The sequence below is a fragment of the Xiphophorus maculatus genome, chromosome 23, assembly GCF_002775205.1.
Source record: "Xiphophorus maculatus strain JP 163 A chromosome 23, X_maculatus-5.0-male, whole genome shotgun sequence".
Taxonomy (NCBI): Eukaryota; Metazoa; Chordata; class Actinopteri; order Cyprinodontiformes; family Poeciliidae; genus Xiphophorus; species Xiphophorus maculatus.
Window position 1 is genome coordinate 4,216,051 of NC_036465.1, and position 18,943 is coordinate 4,234,993.

Consider the following 18,943-nt stretch of genomic DNA (forward strand, 5'->3'; position numbering starts at 1 on the left):
TCAATAGCTTAAGTGCATGCTATTGAGACACATCTAGAAGTTGCAGGACTATGGCCCCCGAGGAATTAAGTTCAAGACCACTGACAGCCTGGCTTGAACTTGAATGAATACTCATACTGACTAGTAGCTGGTATGTAAATGACTCAATTTGCACAGAGTTGGGACATCTAGAACAAACACCGTGCAGCATGTTTTGCGTCATTAGAGGTAGTGTAACTTTTTTATTTTTTGCTACTAGAAGGTGCATAAGCCAACGTTTTCAGCACTTGATATGCAAATTATATGGCCTTTGACAATTGTAAAGTTGATGGTCAGTTGCACCATGTGCAAGTTTATTATAATATTGAAAGAGAATGTTAGCAGTTCATGTTGCACTTCATTGATGCTTTATCTACAAGAATGAAATTCTGAATTATTTTTTCACGTCAGTTGAAACCTGTTGACCTGTCACTCTGCCTGTGCTCTTAAGCTTTCTCACCATTTTCTTTTTTTATATACATATACAGGAAATGCTCTGGTTTCCTGTATATGCAGCTCTGCGCATCATTTATGTTAAAATGTCTGGCTGCAGCCTTGTGAATGGAGAGCTGTGCATTCCTACTTGACCTGGCAAGCGATGGAGTCACCATAGGATGCAGGGAATGTGTGCCCAGTGATCAGTCCTTTCAATCGTATGTATAGCAACAAAAAGATTTCTTCACCTGTGACTTGATGAGTTGTTGTCTTTACTTAAAAAAGTGTGGTTTATGTTTATAAAGAAATGTTATTTCTTGGAGAGCACCTGATATTTGTTGCTTGTTTGGAGTGTTAATATGTTTCAGTGCACTTAGTAGTAAGGATTCACTTGACTTAAGTAGGTACTCTGAGCTTATGCCAAATGATCTATTTTGGTTTCTGTTGTGCAGACACTTATGCAGCTTTTTTGTAACAACATTTAAAACTCAATTAGACCTTTAATTAAGCAATTGGACATTTTAATCCACTTCATAGACTGTTTGCATGCAAATTAGTATTCCTGCATTAGTCAGTGCTTATTTTTATTATTTTTCAATATAAGAAAATGCAATTATTTTGCAGGTAGTAACGGTTGTGTGCTTTGTGAGAGGAAAAGTTATTCCAAAATAACAGAAAGCAAACTTATACCATTTTTTCAAACTTATACCACTGTTTCTTTAGCAGACCTTTGTCAGCTAGGTCGGTGTTTATATACATATATAAGAAACAATCTGCATTACATTCTCAGCATGTGACCTGTTGTAGTGTTTATCTAGAGCTATAATGGTATATCTTTCTGGAACTCCCAACAAAAGTAAGACAGTTAAACTACAGTGTTTGCAATTACACTACACATTTTTGTGATCACTGAGTCACTGAGGTGATAATAGTAGGTTTAGAGATAAACAGGATATGCAACTCGTTTGATGTGGTCACACAGTGGAAAAAAAATCGAACTAAGGTCTTTAAAGCTGTAAATGCTGTGCTGTACAGAAGTGTGGTCTGAATTCTTGTAAATAGCTCTCAGGACTAATAACTAAACTGGCACAGCAATGGCTTCTTACATTTTTATGTCAGGAAAGTATAATTTTATCAGTGAATAAAATAATATATAATAAAAACACTTGCCAAATTTCTAAATGGGCATTGTTTTGAATAACTGGACCCATGCAATTTTCTGAGCTTAGGTGTGTTTAGTAAAAAGTAAAAAGATTTCACATTTTTCGTACACTACCAACAAACTTTCAGCAATATTAATCTTTAAAGTTATCAAAGTTCAGTGGCTTGTGGTTCTGAAATATGTTATTTTGCTTTCACATTGGATAATGCATTTTCTGCTGAGTGTGCACAAATTGCAAACAAAACTGCACTGCTTGTTGATTACCGTAATCTTATTAGTAAAGAGAAAGTAACTTTTTTTCCCCTCAAGAAGCATGCTTACAAACATCCTTTAAAGTAAATGGCCAGAGGAGCATTTCTTTTTCAACAGCTGTACAAGTATTACAAAAACAAAATAAATACATATATATATATATATATATTTTTTTTTTTTTCAAAACAAAAAAAGTGAAAATCACAATTTTTATCAGTGTAATTTAAATCTTTTTTCTCTATATCTGCTGTGGCAACTCGTTCCTGGATGTCCTGTAGTGTGTTATACATGTTTCCACATTCATCATGGATTAATGTTTTTGGATCACTTAGTCATAGTGTGGCTTACTGGTTCTTCTGCACCCATTGTAAGTTTGTCTGCTTGGTAGTTGTGGATGATGCAACAGTTTTGCAGGTCTTGGCAAGATTTGTAGTTGGTGCTTGGAAATCCAATATGGTCGTTTCAGTCTGCCCTTGTCTGTTTGCAAACTGTTTTAAGCATTTTTTTCTTGTCTGGATTTGCTCTAGGACTACATACAGTGCTGTGAAAAAGTGTTTTTTTCCATGTTTGTCACACTTAAGGGGAACGTCAAGCCAATTTAAAGAGCTGTAGTCGATCCTTAATGTTTGTTTTGCTCTGCAGTGGGTTTCATCATTACCCAGTCTCTTTCTATAGGTGGAGGAATGAACTCTGACCTTAGCAGAGGGAAGGTATTATTGTGGGGTCTTTTGTGACCTCTTGGATGTGCTGAACTCTTGGGGTAACTTTTGGTAAACACCGCTCCATGTTTTCACCATATGTGAACCATGTGTGGATAATGGCTCTCACTAGTTCACTGGAGTCCCAGAGCTTTAGAAATGTCTTTATTGCCCTTTCAAGATCTGAATTACTTTCTCATCTGTTCCTGAATTTATTTGGATCTTGCCATGATTTGTAGTTTTTGATGATCTTTTGGTGTACTTCACATTGTCATGCAGGTCCTGGTTCAGTGATATCTTTATTACGAACAGGTGTGGCAGTAATCAGGTGTGGGTGTGGCCAGAGACGGTGTACTCTGATGTGATAAACATTTGTTTTAGCAGTGAACAGGGAAGGCCAATCACTTTTTGACAAAGGGCCATATAGGTTTGTATTATTTCCCTTTAATGCAAAATGCAAGTTAAAAACTGCATTTTGTTTACGTGACTAGCATTTCAATTGGTTTGATGTTCTGAAACAGTGAAGTGTGACAAACATGGCAAAAAAAAAAGAAAATCAGGAAGCAGATTTTCACACCACAGTAATATATTTAGATCCCACAAAATTTTTTTTTTTGAGCAATACTCTTCTCAATAAACTATTGCATACTGTCATGTCTCCATGTGACAGAAATCATTAGTTTGTTTGTTGTGAGTGTTTAAATGATTAAATTACAATTTACATTTAAATAAAACATTGAAAACTGGCTGTAACATTTAGTTTTGTACAGGCTGAATGACATATTATGTGTTCTATGAAGATAAGTAGCTACCAAGGTAACAAATACACATCAGACCCATCAGTGAGAAATTCGACAGTCTGTTAGTCAAACCAACTAACCCCCCTTTGTTCCACTAAAACCAATAATTTGAACATAGATAGAAATAAAACTTTGATAATTGGAAAAAAATCTTTACACGTCAGGAGATGGTGTGCGATTTTGACTGAGTTGATGTGCCAAGACTTTATAATTTTGGCTTCAGAGCAGCAAGCACAGATGTCATGTTCAGCTTTTTGATCACAGTCATTCGATCTTTATGCAGCATAGAACACCTGATGAGTTCAAAAATAGAGTTCATCACCTACAACATCCAATGTAATTTCACTAAGTCTAAAGATGATTGCTTCGTCATTGGAACCAATGTGTGTATTCTCCATATATGGAACATCCCTGTAGTGAATGAGAGAGAGGGCAACTAAAACGTTTTAGAAAATTCCCCTAAAAATGTCATCTATTTTTGCAACTAAGTTTGTTGTGGCTTCTCAAAAATAATCTCAGTATTAAAGACAAGTTGGGCTTGAAAAATGCCAAAGCAGTGGAAACAAACTCTTTTCTGTAAATGCAGTTCTCTTTATGTTGCCAGCATCAACTCTTGCTCTTTAATTAGCCAACTTCTCTAGTAGTCCTCTCTTAAATTAATATTTTAACATTTTCTTTACCTGGTGGGTGGTTTGCTATTACATTTTGATGCATATTGATCTGATCAAAAGGAGCACATGCAGCTGTCACGTAAACATCCTCCCATCAATCATACAATACAAAATTACTTGTGTAGACATATGAATATTAATGTCTTCTGTTAAGTTCAGTTAATAGACTTTATTTTATCTTTGATGGCAATATTGTTTTACTTTCTATAACTATAACTGTTGAGCACCGTGGGAATGTACAGAAAGTAATGCTGAAATTATTCACAATGACTGAGTTGGTTTTCCGTGCGCAAACCTCTTGTGGACAGCTCGGTTAATTTAGTTACTCTTAATACCGAAGGAAAAATCCTCCCACACCCCTGCTCCTCCCCCACATTAATATTTCCAGCTATGACAGTTGTGCTAAAACAAAATTTGAGTTGAGTATTAGACATCTTTAGGCTTTTTCAAAAAGTAAATGAAGATTTGCCTTTAAAAGTTTACAGTTTTTTTTAATACACACAGCAATGCATTTCACAGATTAAGTAGAACATCTTAATTACACCATTATCACGTTTTGAGCACCAACAACAAACATAAATATCATAAATAAATAAATATATAAATAGGATTTAGAGCTCGACAAACTTTACTTGAGATACATTCGTTGTTTCTTATGAACAAACTGAGAACTTCCTAGAAGTTTACCACAACAATGACATGCAAATAAATGATTTAAATATAGTAATACAGGAATAAGCTGTCAACTTGTAGGCTATACAAATTGTTTCAGAATATCTCCACAATCCAGTGACATGGCTATAAATATACAAAAATTAAGAGCAGTATTGAAAGAATCAATCAAAATAGATTAAATTCTATTAAAGTTAAAAGACATTGAGATAAATTGTAAAACACTTATTTTATGAAAGCGTCCATTCCTTCCTGCTTTTCAGCAGTGTTTCATTCCACTAAAACTGATGGGGAAGCAGTTGTGCAAATATTTCCTCAGGCTTTATGAGCCCCAAAATGTCTATTTAAACCTTCTTGCAGCTGCTTCATTTTCTTTTTGAAGCAAAGACTCATACGTTTCCAGAAACTCGATGAAAGACTTTTGAGGCCACCTTTCACAGGCACATGCAGAGGGGTTTGATGGTGCCTAAAGCAAAAATAAGTCCAGTTAGGTCTGGTCAGAAGTATAATTTTTAACTCTCCATCAAATTCAACTTCACATCACAGAAGAGGCTGTACTTACTGGGTCGTTTGTCATTGTATCTATTTTCCTTTGTAAAGTGGTAAGTCCATCGCCAATGCGATCTTCTGGGTCCTCACACTCCACTGCAGCTGTTCCATTCAACTCTATAAAGATGCATTCCAGTACACTCTTGTAACATTTCTCCTGTCAGGGAGAGAGAAATGTTTAGCGTCCTTTTGCCGTATTGACTGAGGCGGACTTGTGGCTGCACACAGTAAAGTCACCAAGTAGTCACAGATGTGTGAAAATTCAACACCTGGCAAGCTCATTTCCTGTACTCGAGAACCTTTACATGTGGTTTATAAAAACTCAAAGCCTTCAGGCTGGGTCTCTTACACGCATGCAGGGGAGTACCCAACATGACTTAAATGTTCACTTGTCAATTTATATTCTTTACTGACCTCTTTAAATCTCACACTTTTTGCTATATTTTGCTTTAGTTTCTTACTCATGTATAATTTATTTTGCAGAGTAAAAATATTATCTTACATCTGTTGATTCTGGAGTGTAAAATGTTCCATTTTCTTCCTGTGAAGACAAAAGAATATATGACATTTTATAAGCAGATGTTCAAAATTGGACAAAAATGTTTAAAATATTTGGAAAGAAAATACTTACACATGCTAATTTCTTCATGAATTTAATGTTGAAATCAGAAATAATATTAGGTAGAGTTGGATGACAATCAGAGAGTGTGACAGAGAGGGTAAAGATCCAAAATGCAATCCTCATGAAATTCTCCATGCTCAGATTGAAGTCTTGTCGGTGTGATAAGCAAGTTGTTTAGTAAAAGTGATTTACTTACCCCCTGTGTTGCTGTCATTTATATGGCTTTGTGGTGGAAAGGGTGGGCTGAATTAGTTGTGCATTACCGAGAGCATACAACATTATTTTTCCTTTAGATGACTCTTGGAATTTTTTTTTTTGCCGTTCTGCTGTAGTATGGTAAAATCCCTCCAGTGGCCTGTTGTAGAATAGCACTTTACTTCAAGATAATATGAAAGTAGGTTGACTGTCACTAGTTTTCTTGTTTTTTTATTATTATTTTTCTCTCCTTTCTTTATAAACTCAGTTATTCAGATGTTTATAAGAAACTGAATGATGATAACTTCTCATGTCAACAGACATTTTAATCACCTTTCTGCAATTGTACACCCAAGTCTTTGTTGGTAAAATCTGAAGTGTGTGACTAAGGAAAAACAGTGGTATTGGCAGTGCAATCAGTATTTCATTTTGAAAATTGATTGCCAGTTATTTTATTAACATTTCTATGTTAATAGAGTTCACGGTGGAACTTATTTTATTGCCGCTTTTTATCTCTGCCTTTAGAGTTTCCACTTGATCCATGATACTTATTTGTGGTTTGTGTGTTCCGACCACATCTGTCCTTTAGCGGTATATTCCTTGTGCCTACGCTTAGATGACACCACAGGTGTAAATGAGCATTTACAATCCAAATAGTACATAAGAATTTAAATGTTTCAAAAAGTTGTATGTTGAGTAATGTAACTCATTCAAAGAAGTTGCCTCATGCGTGTGTATGTGTATATATATATATATATATATATATATATATATATATGCAAGTGTGTGTGTATATGCATGTGTGTATGTGTGTGTTTAAGCAATAGAGAAGGTCTTGTACAGATGTTTCTAGGTTGAGTCATGGCTCATGACATCAAAGAGTTGTGCTGTGCAGAGGCGACAACATTTGTTTGGTTTGTAAGCAAGGAAGTAGGATTTTCCCCCAAATCATCTCACTTTTGATTAGATCAGTCTATGTAAACTCTAATTCTAATCATGTGAAAATTGTGTTTTCATCAGACATATTGAATGGCTGCATTGTTGAGTTTAGGTTAGTATATGTCCTACTTTCCTATATACTGACACATCCCAATAACTTGGAATATCATTTAAACTGTCACCATGTTGTGACAATTTGCTATGAGACAGACAACCTGTGAAAAGATTGATCTCTTCCACCTCCTCACTGAGCTACTATTGTTGTCTGAAGAAATGGTCCTCTCCCGACCTAAACTAGCCAATCAGAGCCAGGAGGAGGGTCTTAGCACTGTCAGTCATCCTCATGTACTCGCTGTTCAATGTGCTAATGGCAGAGAAGCAACTTACCATTACAGGAAAACGGCTTATCCACAGTTATCGGCGCCCATGCTAACTAGCCTGAGCATTCACAACAGTCTCTAGCTACGTGAAACTTAAGGAGAGGGAGGACAGGATGAGCAGCGCCACATGAGATTGTGATGGACAGTGCTAAGACCTTCCTCCTGACTCTGATTAGTTGTTTCTAATTAGCACTGGGAGAAGACAAATGTTTTTTTTGTTGTTTTTTTTTTCACAAATGATCTGTTTTGTATCATCACAACATAGTGAGAGTTTCATCAAATGTGAAAATTCTGTTTCTTTTCTCTTCCTCCAGTTTCTGGGAATTTGATTTCTGAATAAAAGTACGATTTTCTTTTGACCATGGAATAAAGAACAATCCTTCTTCTTCCTATTTCCAGTCTTGGTGGACGGTGCTGCTTATTTGAGTAGTTTAGCTTCTTGAACACAACTGATTCGAATGAATTTGTCCCTAGCAGTCTATTGGGGGACTTTGTGACAGGCTATGGAGATTCAGAAAACTGTTTGAAATGGGTGAAATGAACCAGGGAGAGATCTTAGGCTTTGTCAGTTTATGTTGTGTGTTTTAAACGTTAAGCATTTTATAGCATGGACTGGTTCAGTTTTCCTGTTACATGAAAGAAGTTCAAGTTAAGTGTAATGGTAACATTTCTGTGTCATTTGATAAGCAGTTTTGTTAAACTAAAGGACGTGTGCAAAACCGTGAAGTTAGCAAAAAATCTTTATGTAGAAAAATGCAAATACAAAATTGACAATCTAAAATCACATTACAATCTCTTCTTTTGTTCCAAATAATAGACGGCATACATGGTCAAAAATTGTATTTCTCCACGCCTATGCAGTCTTCCCACCATCTGAGTTTTGATCAGTCATCAAAATGACTGATTCATTTTGATGCATGAACTGAACGGGGAATAAAATTCTGATTTTTCACCTTTTAAACAACAAATAAGATTACCAATTAGATCTCCAGTTTAGTAGATTGTGGCATCTGAAGTAACATGTACTCATGTTCTTACTAGCTTTGTTAGTTTCATCAATGTTTAAGAACTTCTATTTCCGTTAGCAACTATTCCCCAAACTATCCATCTTTATAGCAGTGAGTCAGTCAGTGGTTTTGTAAGATAAAGCTGCAGTGAGTGGAAGCTGTCGGAAGTCTCGTGATTAGTCCATGTTTGACATTTTTGTTGCTTGTATCTGTCCTGTGAGTGACAGATAAAACCTTGTAGGAGTCGCACACTAATTACTACATCTAAAAAAAATCGGACAACCTTACATTCTTATAACGCGGAACAAGTCCACGTGAATTAACAGTTGAAACAATAAAACATTTGGCTGTGTGTGTGTTTGCATTGGCAGGATGCAAAATATACAAAATGGCATTGATATTGTAATAAAAGCAGATTTATGTGGAAGTATTAGGTGTGGCCTTTCTTTGCCCTATTCAGAGAGGAGATGCTTTTCAAAAACTCTTCAGCTGCCAAACTCTGAGACTATTCAACAATGAGTTTACTGCCATTTCAGGTGAAAAATACTATGTTAAAGCTAGCATTGATTCAAAACTTTTAAATCAGCAGGTAGATAAGCAAAACTTTAAAAAGCTGCAAATTAAATATTATTTTCAGCTTACTCAAGTAACGCAGAAATAGGCGCTAGCAATATTTACCCAAAGTGAATTGTATGGGAAAAAAAATGTTAGGAAAGGTTAACATTGACTCTTGCAAAAGCAATCACAATAAAATTAAGATACTATGAAAAGAAAAACTTAATGACTTGAAAGATCTTTTTATATACTTATGTTGCATCAGCTGAGTGTGTTATTCAGTGAAGACGCTCCCTTGGGTGCCACTAGTTGGCCACCAATTGGCCTTGGTATTGCCATCTATACAGCCAATACCAAGGACCAAATGTGAGTTTGTTTTTCATTTCATAAAGATCTATTCCCAAAAACTTTTAATGTGTAAGAAAAGTGTTTACAATTATTTGTACAATTTAAAACTGGTGTAAAGCTTGATCTGATTTTATTTGTTGTAAGATCTTTTTTGTGGGTTTAGTAACTCTAACATATGTTGGTCTTTCTCTCAGTTGTTTTCCAGTCCATGATGCAGCTATACTATATTTTCAAAATGACAGCTGTTTGTGTTATTTGCTGCTTATCTCACACAATCAGTTTAAGAGATTCTTTGGGGCATGGGACGTGGGGGGAAAAATACCGTTGACGTATTTTTTAGTTAACATATAGCCATGTAAATGTACTTTATTATGTTGGGACTGAGAACGTAGGTTTATTTGTTGGCTAACAGTGGTTTTATGTTCCTGCAAGTTGATGCTGATTGCACTACTAAGGTGAAATTAGTCAAAGTATTTCCACTCTTTGACTTTGTCAAGTATCATTCAAGAAATATCAAAGGAAAACGCTGTGGACTTTTCCATTATAAACCATGGAAATGTCATTGTACTGTGGTGGACTGATTTGAATGTTTCTGTAAGAAACTGAAGCACATTTTGTGAACTTTCCCCTACAGTATTCGCTTCCTACATGCAGTGAAAACTGCAAAGATACTGTGACTCTTTTATGAAAATAACCAAGTTTTGATTAAAGCAGCTTGTCCCCTCAGAGTGGCACTTTGTAAAACTTTCTGTTTTAAATCGCAATGGAAATCAACCAAGAAGCATTCATAACTTTTTAAATTATTTATGATTATTTAGGATTCATAAATTTGGATTTCTATTCTCTTCAGACAAGAATAGCGGTCATATGTTGAGCACTATTTTAGTCTACAGTCACATTTATTGAAACTAAATTCTGACCTAGTTATGAATACTGTTTTATAGCTATTGACTCTGAAAGGACAGCTGTTTGTGACATTTTAGATAATTCATCTTATTTTTATTTACTTACTAATGTTGTTCTTGGGAATTTTACCATAGTTCAACATTTCTTAGCAAATGGAGAAATAATTGAAAGCTATCCAATATTGCATGTTATTCCAACACTTTATTTTAAAAATATGCATTCCTTGCACAATAATTTAGCACATTAGTAAAATATTAAATAATACAACATTCAACAAATATAAATTAAATTCTTGAAGTGTTTCTAACTTTTACATTCAGTCATATTTTAGTGCAGCATGGTATAAAATGTCAGAACATTTGACAAATCACTGTTTGCTCTTGAGACGTTGAAAGAGACTTTCACAGCCTGTTAAAAACTGCGTCCAGTTTCCTGCTTCTTGACTTGTGCAGTATGAGGAGGTTTCCTGTCAGAAGAGAAAACTAGTTCAGTACTAGGCAGCACATTTTTAAGGTTGATTAGAAAGCAGCACGATGTGTCAAGACTCACCGTTGGATAGAACATTTGAATCACTTCCAACACATCCAGGGTACCGTCAACTCTCTCATTTCTGATTGTACATTCTTTCTGCGCCCGCTTCAGTCCATCCTTCATGACCGTCAGGGGGTTACCTGGACAGTCTCCCTGTTAAATAAAATCATCAAAAGATATATGGAAAATTGAGACAGGCAGCTTTGCTTCTAAAGTCAAAGTACACAGAATACAGTGACAGACTGCAGTAGTTACACATTCTTAAATAAACAGGTAATATCCTACCATCTTCTTTATCTTCACTGCTGGAGATACAAATGTCACATTTTCACTCTGGAAAAAAAAAAAATATATATTCAATATCCAAGTTGTATGTGCACAATTGTATGGCGTAAACATCATGTACACCCTATCTTAGAAAACATATTTCTAAATCAAACACAATTTTTCTTTTTACTTACACATGAGACCTCGTTTCTTAGAAGGGTGACTCCAAAGTCGTTGATTAGCCCATCCAAAGCCGGCCTTGCTTGAAGAAATCCTAATAGAAGAAACATCCAGATGGCAATTCTGAAAGAGTTCTCCATGTTTAATCGATGAACTAACTTCACTGCAGTTTTTATGAAGAATGGCTGTAGTTTTCTTTGTCAGTAGCTTGTACTCATCTCCTGTACAGGCTGCTTATTTATAGGGCAGTGTAGAGAAAAACAGGTGGGCTGATAAAAAGACATGGACAGTTCAGTTTTTCCTATTAATCATTGTGCTTTCTTACCTCACCACCTGCTTGGGGGAAAAAACCCAAATCTGTGACCCAGGTGACCACAGACTGTGTATGTGGTAGTGATTTGATAAAAAATTGAAAGTTTTATACTCCACATCTTAACATATCATTTTGAAATTGATCAAATCTTAATTGCCTCCCATATGGTATATCTTAGATTTCTGGTTGAGCTCTTAGGTGCTGTAGTAAACGTGATGTGACTATAAATCCACTGAACTGGTTAAAAAATGAGCACAACAGGTGGTCTAATGGTTTGGTTTCTCATGCTGATGAAAAAATCTGCAGCGTATGCAAACGTGACATCACTTGTCTTGAGAGGTTGTCAGTTGAGTTTGATATTATATTTAAGTAAATCTGCTACATAGAAAACCTAGGGGAATAATAGTTGTACAGATTGAAGGTTAATTCTTAAATGTTTTGGGTTTTTTATGTTAAAATGTACAGAATGTAAAGCTAATCAACATGGGTTATATTATAATAAAAATAATAATCATCAAAATAAAACATAGGACTGCTTTAGAAAAAGGAAAGGAAGCATTCTCCAGTTGTAGACTCAGCAGAAATGAAGGGTTTCTCTAGACGCCCACACTGTTGGGGGAATCCCCACTAGAATCCCGGGTAGCACAGGTTAGCATCACCACCAAACGCCTGCTTAAATCATATCGGATGTAATTGTCAGTTTTCTCTATTGCTAAAAAAATACTTTCACTAGTCATTTAGGTTTCAGTTCTGGGGTTCCTTGAGGTCTCAGAATGGCAGTGAATGTGTCAGGATATTGGCGTTATTGAAGAGGGTAGGGAAATTTCTATCCATGGAAATTGTTGCTGGTTGAGGGTGGGGGGCACCCTGCTGTTTCCATATCTTTGAAGTCCATCTTCACACTCATAGTAACTTTTAATATCAGGATGCCATGACCATACAGGGAAAAAATGTTTAACATTTTTGACATTTTGCTATCATTTGAAGAATTTTGTTTAATAATGGCACACACTGCTTTTTTTTTTTTATAGAGAACATACATTTAATTTGAACATGTTAACAGTTTTTTTTTTTTTTACAGTTTTTCTTTAATAATTAGAATCCCACTTTGAACCGAAAGTAAGGGCTAAGTATAATTTTTTAGTGATGACTACTATTACTTACTAATATTAAGTATAATTAAAGTTGTGGTTTGCCACAAATTAACCTACAGGGCATGAGAACTGTCCATATTCAGAAAATTCCTATTACGTTGTGTTTTTCCAATAGCTTAATGTTTTATCTCTGACATCTAGAGTCAAGAAGATCTGAGGCTGAAAGTTTCCATCTACAAATGTATATTTTTGTTCAGATTTGTAGTCGATCTGTGAGCCTCAAACATTCCAAATTAAAATTTTCTGATGAAAAAGTCATGTTTCAATAACTAAGCTTCAAGATGCGAGTTTTGCTATCAATTCACGTGCAGAGTAGTGTTTTGCAAGTCATGCATTGGACAGGTTAAGGTTAAAAAGCTGAATTAGGTAGACTTTGAACTTTATGTTTTCAGGTCTTCGCTAGGTGTACTACGACATAGTAAGGTGAATGACACATTGACCACAAATTTCTCTTAATGTCCCAAAACCTGAATGTTGGTGTATAATCGCTCAATGAATCAAAGGGAAATAATTTTTTTAGTTTCCGTGATAGTAGTGACGCCATTGGAGAGGGTGGAAGTTTGGTTACCGCAGGCCTCACCACAGCAACGTGTCACACTCTAGCAGTAGATGTTACATTATAATCAAATGCATCCTTGTCAGTGTTAAAAAGGTAGCAAAATTATTTTTATTAATAGAACAATAATGTTCAAATGTAGGTAGGAGGCATTTTATTTATTTATGTCTTTCAGATCAAGAGCGAATTCCTCAATTTTTGTCATTTTTCTACATTTGTCTCATTCTATTCTTTATCAATCTCAGTTTATTTCTAAATAAGCAAAAAAATGAAAGCTATTCAGGTCATTTGTAACAGTTTGTAGTAGGTTCTCAGGCTGACTAGTTTTGAATGCACTGGATTTTTCTCAGTCATTAAATTTCTGCTCTTGCTTTGTAATCTGGGTCAAAAACCATAAACATAAGTTGTTTTGCATGACTGTCAGAAGAGTTTGGAGATGTGAAGAAAGTTTGAGAAGACTGCATGTCTCTTCAAACTTTCTAGAGCATTTTTGTACAGCGAGTAAGGTTGGTTTGATATGCTTATTGTTATGATTAATTCATAATACATAGGCTGAGATCCGGTCAGCTGGTCATGTTCTTGACACACCTTCTTGAAATTTGAAATTAAGCTAACATGTTTGATTTTCTGTCATTATATTTATGTATATTTTGGAAAAGAATATACATAAATATATTTTTTTAGCCACTCGTTTGGTCTTTAACATGATGTGGCCTTCAGAAAAAATAACTGTGCACCATTAGAGTTAACACAGTCTTTAGATACCCATATAAAGTAGGTCATGTTTAACTGGAAGAACTTGAGGGATTACTTTTTTGTCTTCGGTCTTGTGCCAAGATCTGATAAGATCAAGTTTTCAGTTTTCTGACGCGTTCTTTCATTTCTTCAATATGCATTTTTGAATTTGTTTTGAGTATACATTTACCAAAATGGAGATATGTGTGAGGAAATCTTTATAAACTAGGGCAAAGCTTATTTTATAGTTATCGTTTGGAGACTTTTGCAGCTGGCTGTTTGGTTCTCAATGATTAACCTGAAGCTCTCTGTATTGCTTTTAAACTAAAATTTAAGTATTATTTTGAATGTTTTAAGAATATTAGTTCTGTAAATACATTTTACAATATTAAAAGGGGGATCTTTCCCAAAACAATGTTAGTCATGGAGGACATTCAAATGTAAAAAAAACATGAATAAAATCCATGTCAAGGAAAATATCTTGTCACTTGTCAGTTATTTGGTGTGTTCTGCAGCACCACAAGTGCACAGCTGCAGTCCTGTGTGCTTGGCAAGTGCATACGTAACACGTTCTGTCCAAGACGTACAGAAGTTATGCTTTCATGTCATCATTCAGCTAAGATCTTTCTCTAAATTTCAATATATATATATATATTATTTTATCCAGAAATTAGTTTATTTTCACATTTTAATAGTAAAACAAGCATGAAAGACCTTTTATATACTGTCTCTAAAAAAATATTCAGCTGCTTGAATGTTTTACCTTTTTCATTGCGATTTGTCACCTTTTTCAGTGACAAATCAATCATGGTCACTGAAATTTGGCTTTTTTTGACCAAATTTAATTTTACAGCTCAAATAAGAATAACAGAAAAGTACAACCATCATCTACTCCACATTGCTAACTTGCATCTGGCCAGAGTTGTTGTTTTAACGCTACATGATTCCTTTGCAGAAAGACTCATGAAGACAAATGTATTTTTTGTTTGTTGTCGGATATTCGGTTGGTAAGTACAGAAAATTAGTCTTTATTTAATTAAAAGAAGATGAGAAGACATTGGAGGAGAGAATTTCAGGTCTCAACTGTAAAACCGTCCATCATAAAACACTAAAAATGAAAAATAAGAGTTTACTCTGAACTAAATTAGGTACACACTAAGGTGGGGACACAGTTACCCTTACATAAACTTAAATATTTTATGTCATTTATGTAAATTTCATAATTTATGAAATTTAAAAATACTTTTTTAAAATTTCTTTAAAAAATGTTTATTACAGTCTGGTAACACATGGATTGAAACCCTAATTTTGTGAGCACTGTTTGCTTACCTACTAGCCTGCTGCTCTGCAGGGTTGTGTGAGAAGCTGAATGTTGGGGGAGGTTTTAAGAATCGAAGTAACAAGAAAGCTTTGAAGATTGAACGAACAACCTTTCTTAGAAATCAGAGCACATTCATAGCCCACAAAGGCTATGTCTAAAAACCATATGGTTTATATAGTGGGAGAATAAATACTCTATCCTCTGAATTTCTGCATTTGCTCTCACATTTGCCATCATTAAGGTAGATAAACTAATTTCAGCAACAAAAGTTATAACTGCCACTGTGCATGGCAAGTGGTACAAATCCATGTATACTTTTCTGTGCCCAATTAATCATGTGAGCACAGCAAAAGTTGCAAGGTGCAATAAAGGCTGAGGCTACTAGGATTAAAACAAACCGGAATGCTTCATAAATTATTCACAAAAAATACTTTTAGTTGCTGATGATTAACAAAAGAAAGATCTAAAAAGTCATAAGAGAAACACATTAAGTGCAGCCTGTTTGTTTAGAGATCAATATAAAGCATCACAACAATTACAAAGATAATTTGCTTGTGTCTTATTTTTTTCAATACTAAAACAAATGGTTTGAAATTGGATATTCTACTAGCAGCCACACAGCTGCTGGGTTTTCCTTCATGCTAAACATTGTGGTTTCAGCTGCAAAGCTGGGAATTCCTCTCTATGTTGCAGGGTTTTCTTCCTAGTGCTCTGGTGTCTTATGTATATAAACACAAAGAGCATATAAAACAAAAAGCATAGTTTAATTGTATTTTAAAGGCCCACAAATAAAAAACAACTTTGTGTTTTATGTTTGCAATGCTTTTAAAACATTTACAATATGATGTTGCATTATGCAAACCCCTCCCTGCACCCTAGACATTTAAAAGTTAGTTTTTAACCATTTTTGACCATTTGTATGTTGTAGGAATATTTTAGGATAGAACCAGGGATTAAACTGGGACAGGACAGCACCCATTAAGCAGGGCTGTGTCATGGAACAACCCTCAGAAAACCTCTGCGAAGTTCTTCATCTTGAAAAATATCAAGTGTACATGTAGAAATATTAAAATAATTAGCGCAATCAAAATGGGACAACTTGGAATGTATGCAAAAGAAAAGATACAATGTAGAAAAACATATATGACTGCGGTTGTCTGCATTGTGGACTTCATCTAAAAGTACAGCCATTACAAAGTCCTGCTACAACAAATTCCAATCTAAACCCTGCATAGGACCATGGTACGTAGTTCAGCCATACATTTTTCTTGTCTACATTGTTGAATATAAATTACGATTATTGATCTGTTGGCATAGTACTTTGAAACATTGATATGCATACTTCTTTGATGAGGATGTGAGCAGATTGTGTTTATCTGTCAAATGGTGCATCAGGCAATTTATTTTTTTGCACTTCATATTTTAATAAATAGTTGATATTTCCACAGTGCTAATACCAGTTTACCTACCTACAGCATTTTGTGTGTATGGACCCCGACGTGGGATCCATACACACCATCTATATATTGAAATACCTTTAATGGTTATGCCAGTTTGTTTTCTTAAAAGTGTTTTTGGTTGATATGCATTTTTCACACTTTAACTTTGATGTCCAGAAACTTTAATTTTTCCATTAAAATTCCTTTGAATTTTGTGGGTAGATATTCCTTGGTATGGTGTGCATCAACCACATGTTTTTTTGGTTCTGTCAACACATAATGTCATAATTCTTATTGGCTGAATTGGTAGATATCATTTGAATTGCTTGGGTTCTACACATGGACCTGGCTTTTAAACACATTCCTCAAAATTTCACCGAGATGACTTCAGATGACTGTAAAACATGTAACCGCTTCTTTAGACTTCAACTCTGTAAAGTTGAAGTCTACCTTCAACTTTGGTAGACTGCTACTGTAAAGTTACAGCAAAATAGATTATAAAACAGCTAAAACTATTAACTTTGGAAAAATATTATCAAGTGGTTTAATCGTGATGCATAGCAATGAGCATGTCCATGAAAATGCCCAATAACAGTTTCCAAGAATAGCTGACAATTTGTGTTCTTTCAGTCTTAGTAGTTGTTGTTATTTAGCTTATCATGAGCTCTGCTGTACAGCAAGTTATTCTAAAGTTGGCCTTGAAGCCTTCTAAACATCAGCCGAAACTAAGTTAGTGAGTACAACAATCATCCAAAGCACATTGGTGGCTCTACAAACTAATGAGGATAATTAAGTTGTAGGAGCGTTGAAATGAAAATGGAATACAACGCAATTCATCCTCTTTGAAGACCTGAGGGACTTCAAAGAGGTCACTCAGGTCTTCTAATCCGTTTAATGGCAACTTCATCTGGCATTGGTATCTGCAGCACTGGTCTTTTTTTACATTAGTACACACACTGACTGTAACACTTGTTTCATGTAGGGGCCAGAATGCTTGCCACTTCTTAATTTTAAAAATTAAGAAAATAAAACTATTTTCTGAAGTAAAAGCTTAGTCTTATGTTGTGTGTGAATTGTGAGACAGTTATTTTTTGTTTTTGGGCATGTGCACCGACTGATGGCACCCTTTGAATTTCGTTGTCCTTGTGACAATGACAATAAAGATTCATCTTATCTTATCTTATCTTATTTTTCAAAATATCATTCAATTTCAACCTTTTCACTCATTACAGAACCTTAAAGGTTAAATAAAAATTTCTTGTGAACATTTGTTTGTGGTGCAGTGTTTGATGCTTGTTGTTTTTTCTGCTTGGTCAACACATATGCCAAGGTTTGTGTTGTGGTTTAAGTAAACAAAACCCGAAAGTCATTTTTCACAGGTGTGAGGAACATCTTAGTAGAAATCTAACGCATTTCTTTGTTGCTAAAATCCCCTTTTATAATCTGGGAAGTACATAGTATAGATATTTGTATTGGAGCACCTGCTTAAAACAGGTGAAAACATGTTTACCCTAGTCATAGTGAGACTTTTAAGTGGTATGTGGACTAGCATGTTCCTACATGCTTCATAGTGGACTTGTCTCACCTCAAACATTAACCACAGCTGCACAGCTTGTCATTGCACCTGTTTGTATTGATTTAAAACATAAGTTCACACTGTTAATATTCTAAATAGTTTTTATTGAAGCAGTAGACTACATATTACATACAATTATAAAGTGACTCGCAATTAAAACCCAATTGTCTAAGAGTGCAAAAAAAAAAAAAAAAAACAGAACTTTGAACTGTCACAATAATGAAAAACAGAATCAGCTTTTTTGGTCAAGATTGTGTGGAATTTGTCTTCAGTTTTCAAGCATTCACAGCATATATAATGTATAAACCTTAGCAAATAAAATAAGAATAAAGTAACAATATGTTAATGTACTTAAAGTTTATTGCATTATGAAGGAAAGAAAAAAAATTGACAATTGTGACGATGCTGACTACTCAGTCTGAAAGGTGTTTATTGTGTTTATCAGAAAGACATCCTGGGAGAGGAAATGGTCTCTGTGGCAGCTGGTTTTTGTAATTAGGGCGCTGTAGCGCTGATCTGAAGGTAAAAATCTACACAGTTTGTATCCAGGATATGTTTTTAGAAAAGCACAGTCTAAAACAGATCTAATTAGGAACATCTTCTGAAAATGAGCATTGAATCAGAAAGCTAGAAACTGGTCATGTTTTCCCTTCATTTCTAAC

General features: G+C 34.9%; 1 protein-coding gene across 1 annotated transcript in view; it reads left to right on the forward strand.

Annotated features, from left to right (window-relative positions):
- The first annotated feature begins 573 nt into the window (after nt 1-573).
- bbs12 (Bardet-Biedl syndrome 12) overlaps nt 574-18,943 on the forward strand; it is a 47,030-nt gene continuing 28,660 nt past the window's right edge. Inside the window, exon 1 of the mRNA XM_023328688.1 lies at nt 574-671. The gene's annotated coding sequence lies outside the window, so the exon portion shown is untranslated. The remainder of the gene's footprint in view (nt 672-18,943) is intronic.